At 34.0% G+C, this 7,195-nt stretch overlaps 1 long non-coding RNA gene across 1 annotated transcript; it reads left to right on the top strand.

Moving 5' to 3' along the window:
• Window positions 1-2,567: 2,567 nt before the first annotated feature.
• Window positions 2,568-5,306, top strand: LOC131017965 (uncharacterized). Its single transcript, XR_009099948.1, has 4 exons — window positions 2,568-2,902; window positions 3,872-3,945; window positions 4,930-5,094; window positions 5,203-5,306. It is a non-coding gene; the product is annotated as an uncharacterized LOC131017965 (long non-coding RNA).
• The last annotated feature ends 1,889 nt before the right edge of the window (window positions 5,307-7,195 follow it).

The following is a 7,195-nucleotide window of genomic DNA, read 5'->3' on the forward strand; positions in this document are numbered from 1 at the left end:
TTTTGTCCCTAATGAGCCAAAACAACATGCCAATAATGTCTATGAGGAAGATAGTGTCTACATGGTGCATGAACTTGATTTTCAGTACATTAATTACTCCAATGATGTGTCTAAATCTGTAAAATCAAATGAGTGGTTGATAGACTCTGGCTGCACTTTTCATGTCACACCTTTCAAACACATGTTTCACAATCTGGAGTCTGTCAATTCTGGTCATGTGGCTTTAGCTGATGGTCAAAAGTGTGATATTCTGGGAAAAGGAGATGTGTGTCTGAAATTTGAGAATGGAAGTTTGCATGACCTTGAATGAAGTCAGATATGTGCCTAACTTGAAGTTCAGTCTCTTATCTGTTTCAAAGATTGCTGATAAAATGCTTGATGGGTCTGTGAACTATCTGAGGTTTCAATTTGAAAAGGACTCCAAACTCTTCTTTACTGCTCCCAGAAAAGGTGACTTGTATGCTGTCCAAGCTGAATCTGTGCCTCCTTCTGTGATTAATTTGGTATTTTACTGTTACGTATGACCGCATTGTACTGTTATCTAATATAATAGATAACGGTTTTTTTACCGTTACGTATGAGCGCATCATAGACGACACCACTATATATAACGTTTATATAGATAACGGAGAAACTCCGTTATCTATATGCATTTTTCTTGTAGTATAATTATATAATATCCTTCATAATTCCAACCATCTATTGTCAAAATATGGAGAGCTACGCATGAAAATAATGAAACACAAGAAATAATATTGGCGGAAACTTGTAGACTCTATAAAATTGTGGAGTTGTTGTACATCATCTTTTTTGTTTCATAAGGTATTTATAGGCTCCAACAAGACCTTTCATCTTGTTGGATTTGTATACTGAAAGCAAGAACGTTTTATGCTTGTATACAATGTTTCCTAAGTTCACTATCCAATATCCTATCTGATTGTGTTCATGATTGCATATGTATGTTCTCTATCTCTATACAAGTAGATTATATGGTGTGTTGTAGATCACAGAAGACCATATAATTGGATTAACCTTAAGAAATATAATATGATCACAGCCGAGATGACTTTAGGACGAGTCATCGGTTTAGGCTGCGGTATAGATGGAAGTAGTTTGTCTTGACTACTTATCTATACTGGTACGTCATAACGTATTGATAGGACCACAGTGAGATGTATTCTTCTATCTGACTTAAGTGAAGAATCAAGATCTCGGTAACTTATATAATCTTAATACTAATAAGATTTCAGATATATATGTTGATTCGTTTATCACTTTGATTTACTATGAGCGAGAGTTATATAGTAACTTGAGTACTCTGTATCTTGGGTGATAGCGGTTAATATATGATATTTGATTATCTGTATTAGTACTCGTATCCGTATAGGATAATGACATCCCCTTAAGGAGCTCAATAATGTTTATTGCGCTAAACCCTGCAAGTTGATTAAATTCAGGTGCAATAATAAGTTTTGAGTGGTACTGCTTAAGGATTACAAAGAGATTAATTAATTAAGGCTGTCAGAGTTCTAATTAATTAATGGATGTCGGATATTTTAAATACGAGGATTTAATAAGTGTAAATACAAGCCCCGACTCATCACCGACAATAAAGGGGTAAGTCAATATTGGTTCTCTAGTGGAATGAACTGATATTTATAAATTAATTATGGTCTGGGCTGACCATAGATAAATTAATTTATTTGAGGCCCATCTTTATTCATTGTATCTGGTCCCTGGACTGGCCCAAAGTCTCCTAGCCCAAGAAGAAAGAGAACACGCCTCCTACACCTAATCTGCGCCTCCTACGTATTTATTTTATTATAAATACAACTGTCAGCTCTCAGGAAATACACACTGATAAAATTAGGGTTTTGAGAGCTGTGTGGGGCGCAGGAAATCGTGTGGAGCATTCTCTCTTGGGACTTTCATAGAACGTTGTCCATCCAACGGTGAAAGCTGAGCGGGCTGAGCGGGATACAGTTCAGAAGAGCAGGAAATCGTGTGGAGCATTCTCTCTTGGGACTTTCATAGAACGTTGTCCATCCAACGGTGAAAGCTGAGCGGGATACAGTTCAGAAGATCAGAGCTGGAGTCAGAATTTTCGCAGGAAATCAAGTTCTGGCAGATTCGGGAGAACGGCCATAACTTCCTCCACAGAACTCCGATTCAAGGCGAAACAGGCGGCCACGCACTACAAGAATTGAGCACATAGACAACACAAAATAGACAACATAGTTTAGTAAATATGTTGTCAATTACTATATAGACAACTGATATAGTCAAATGTGTTGTCTATAACCACAAAAAAATATGGTCATAGACAACAGAATCTAAAATATGTTGTCTATGACCACTATTAGACAATAGTTTTTATTTTGTGTTGTTTATTAGCACAATAAACAAGCGGTGGTCCTAAAATGTTGTCTTTATTCGATACCTATAGACAACTGTTTAAAAAATATATTGTCTATTATATCATTAGACAACAAATATTAACACACTTGTGTATTTTTAGTAATATAAAAAATAAACTCTCTCCTATTCTTTTTAAAATATCGATTGAGGTTTGCAACAGTTTTTCTTTTTCTCTAGATCTCTATTTCTCGTCCCCAGACCCCGACTATGGAACGTTATTTTTTTCTCTCTCTCTATTCCCTCTCTCTGCCGCCCCCTCTGACCTTTTTCACCTCCGGCGATTTCACCGTTCATCTTCACCACCGGCACGGCGAATGCTGTTGGTTACTGTCCTCTCGATCCACTCCCAATCTCTGAATCACAATTAAAATCCCTAATTTCATCTAGGGTTTTCAGCCTCTCGAATTTTCCAACCTTCCGACGAGCATCACCGTCGCCGTCGTCGCCGCGTCTTCACCCCGCCTGAGCCGCGACGCAGCTGCAGGTACTTTCCCATTTCTCTCTCCATGGCGGCTGTTGTGGATTGCTGCTGCACATGCAGCGCCCGCGACCGCGCCTTCGCTGTGGCGTGTGGCCGCTGCTACCCTCTCTTATTTCTCTCTTATAGTTGGCTAACTGCCGGACGAGCTAGGGCTGCTGACCGATCTGCAGTCTTCCACATAAACTCCAACAGATTCTACAGCCTTGTTTCTGAATACCTTCAAAAAATTGAAGTTGCTTTTCGAGCTGGATTTGATCAACAATCGTTTCGTCGGGTATGATTTGATTTCGATGCTTTCAGTAGTTTAGTGTTTAATTCAGCTCAGTTTCATCTCATGTTTTAGTTTGTGGTTCTAATTTGTAATCTCCTTGATGCCTTATTCATTAGATCTTAAGTTATTTCCTGATTATATTTGTCGGATTTTGTGGTTGGTTTTTTCTGAATTGTTTATTCGTTCACACCATGTGTTCCTTTTTTTTTTTGCTTGAAGGATAGTTTAAAAACTGAAACAACTAAGGAGCACGAAAAAAATAGAGTGACGAGCCATATCTGTGTATTACAATATTATATTTATACTTGGGAGTTTTAAAGTCCATTGTCGGGGCTAGTGGGAGTGTTATTTTTTAAATTGGCAATTTGAAACCATATTAGTATATGTTTGGATGGCTGATGGGAGTGTAATATCTAAAGGTGATTTGCATGTTTTTATTAAAGTATTATTTATAAATTTTAAGTGAAGTATTTCTTAATTGAGTTTAGTGTATTAACTGAATTCATTAAAACTAAAACCTCATCAATGTATTTGGTTCAGCTACATAAATTTTCTTACTTGTTACTTGTTACATTAAAAGGTTAGGAGGCAAGGAGTACTTTGTTCTTAAAGGCATAATGACATTTCTCCCTCTAGAATTTACTTCTTAATTTCTTGTTCAGGTGTGAATTAATTTATTCCTCTCTTTCCATTTGTCTTAGGATGTCTTCCTACACTTGCCACTATCCCCATATATATTGGGTTTTATAGAGCTCTTTCTAATACAGCAGATGAGGTAAACTCCCCCACCATCTTGTGCTTCCCTCTTCAGTTTCTTTTTCCTTATTTTAAGAATAGGTTAGGCTTTTCTGTTGTATGTTATGTTGAACCCTTTATTTTTTTTAATTGGTCTTCTAACTTTAAAATCAAGCGATTGTTAATGGAAGGCTTCTTCTGGATACCCTCACTATTTGGTCCGACAACTGTTGCTGCTAGGCAAACTGGCAGTGGTACCCCATAGCTTTTCCTCTACATTGTAAGACTTATCGTCCTCCTCCATTCTATATCAAAGATGTGCATTACTTGATGTCTAAAGTTTGCACGCATGTTTGTATTGGGCTAATGTGGTTGAATACCATTTGCATGATAATTTACTTGGTAATAGACCAACAAGTCCTGTTAAAATATTAAATTTGAATTCATATGTAATATTTATATTCATTACGTGATGTGCAAAAAAGTTTTTTGTGATATGGAAATAGTAATGTTCAAGTGAAATCCTATTAACCAATCTTTTTTGATCTTATTTTAACTATGCGGTGGTATCATCTTTAATAGGTCTCTCTCTATGAACGTGATCCAGTCCCTTCTAATTCTTTATTTTTATGTTTTCTAACTCAGAAGATGGTCATCCTCCCCTTGGGTGGTCATATACTTTTTTATTTTGCATGTTCTTCTGGTTGTCTCTCAATATATCTGTACAGATCCTCCACAGGTTTGTCATTTCTATCACATATTTGATTAGCTTTTGCTACACTGGAAATAAAAGGTTGTTGTATATCTTATGTGTTTTTTCCTGTGATGGTAAAGGAGGATATTGTGGGAGAGATATTGATGTTAAATGTCACTTCAACACCCAATCAACCATTTACTTATGCGTGTTTATCTTTTAGCTCCCCATTTTTTGTCCAATTCTCTTATTTGACTAGATGACAGTTTTTTTTAATCTCTTTGACTTTTTATTTGAATCATATTTTGTTATTCTGTTCAAAATCTCCAGGTTTAAACAAAGAGAGGAAGAGATGAGGAAAGCTGAGGAGGCGGCAACTAATGGGCATAAGATTACAAATTGCTGTGAACGGTAATGAAGTAAACTCAGAATTGAAGGATAATGAGAGGTCATCTGCTGATAGGGAAGAAACTCATGATAAGAGTGATGATGAAGGTAAATTATATATATATATATATATATATATTTCTTTTGTTCATTTAATTTTAGAAATTTTGATGATTTTAAATCTTACAGCCGTTGTATGTTATTTTGTTCATGTAGATGGAAGCTAGGTGGATGGTTCAATTTATTGGATGCTTGGTGGTGAATGTTCAAGGCTGGAGATATTAGAGGTTTTTTTTTTTTTTGTAGATAAATGAAGGCGTAGTTAGTGATGATTCAATTGTAATGTCTTTTGATGAAATATCAAACAAGATGTTTGACTTTATTATATCAATCGAGTTTTTATTAATGGTTTCTGAGTATTGTTTGGTTATTTGATATTTAAGTATTTAATTTTATCACGTATGTTAGTATTACAAAATAGAGGATTTGAATATTATAAAAAAAATATTTAAATTCGATCATAGAATAGACAATAGACATTACATGTTTATAATAATATAGACAATAGATATTACATGTTGTTATTAACCACTCACACTATTGTCTATATTATCATAGACAACAGTTACTAAGAATTGTCTATCACCACCTGTTTGTTGTCTATGTTCACATAGACAACAGATAATATATGTTGTTTATTATCTTCTGACTGTTATCTATGTTAAAATAGACAACAGATAATATATGTTGTCTATGAGCACCCTAGAATAGACAACACCGATGACAACAACACATATTTTCTATATAGACAACACTAAATATCTGTTGTCTATGTGCTCAATTCTGGGAAGAATACGATTTGAGGACATTTTCTATATAGACAACACCGTACGGAAAGCTCTCTCGAAGACGAAGAAGTCGTATTTCTGGGAAGAATACGATTTGAGGACATTTGAGCCTTCAAACGAAGGCTTGAAGCTGACTGGTCTGTTCAGCTGCGATTTGACGAATTCTTCTGAATTCTTCAGGTATTTCTGAACTCCAACGTGCAGCACTTAAATTCATAGGAGCATGTTAGGGATTAAGTTGTATGATAAATTAATAATAATTCAAGAAACGATCATCGGGCAAACGGAACGTTAATTCAATTTAATATTCCTTCACATCTAACACCACTACTTTCACCATTATCGCTACTAACTCTAATAACACCCCGCTAACGCACAATAAAACTAGTAACTTATAATTTCACATTAACACATAGACTTTTCATCTAGCTAGTAACTTATACTCCACTAACACATTAAAATAAATTTCCAATTAATTATTTCAACATTCCCCCTTAATTTGAAATTTCTTTCATGACTCCAAGCAATTCTCTCAATCTTCGAAAGTCTTCAAACTTCAATGACTTTGTGAAGATATCCGCAATTTGATCATGAGTCTTCACATAATTAAGCTCCACTTCTTTCTTAGATATAAGATCTTGAATAAAATGATTCTCCCTCCATCCTATACAAACATGCATAATTTTCTCTTTTTGTCTGTCCTATAAAATATACTTATGAAATAGATGTTGTGAAAGAAGGATCTATGGAAATCAATTAAAAAGTTCAAAAACTCTTTTTTAATGTGGTTCAAAAACTCTTTTTAAACTAACAGAAACTCGTAAGAAAAAATGTCTAAATATTTTAGTGAATTTGTTAGCTAAATAATAATGTCTATTAGATTAAAAGAAAATTGTGTTGTCAATGGTCTTGATCATTGATTTGATATGTTCCAAAATACAAAATAAATTTGATCTTAGTTTGAACAATAAGAAACTGATAAATATTACTCCCTTCGTCCCTAACTTTTTGTATCCACTTTTAGTAGTAGGGAGTATATATCTTTCTAATTATTATATTATAAACTAATTTTTTTTTTTAGTTATTTTATAGTAGAATTAATGTCCTCTTATTTAGATTTTTTTTTACTATTTATTATTTAAGTATCACTCAACCATTAAAGTACAAACTAAAATCGTATTAATATTAAATTCAAATGAACATTTATAAATTACAAACTTGAAATTGCAAAATTTACTAAGTAAAAAAAAAATACAATTACAATTTACAAGTTACTCCTTACTACAACTAAGACAATAAAGACTAAAACCTAAGTTACTAAAGTTATACATTATTTTTACAAAAATAAAAACACTGGGGAA

This window comes from Salvia miltiorrhiza, chromosome 3, assembly GCF_028751815.1.
Source record: "Salvia miltiorrhiza cultivar Shanhuang (shh) chromosome 3, IMPLAD_Smil_shh, whole genome shotgun sequence".
In the NCBI taxonomy this organism is placed as follows: Eukaryota; Viridiplantae; Streptophyta; class Magnoliopsida; order Lamiales; family Lamiaceae; genus Salvia; species Salvia miltiorrhiza.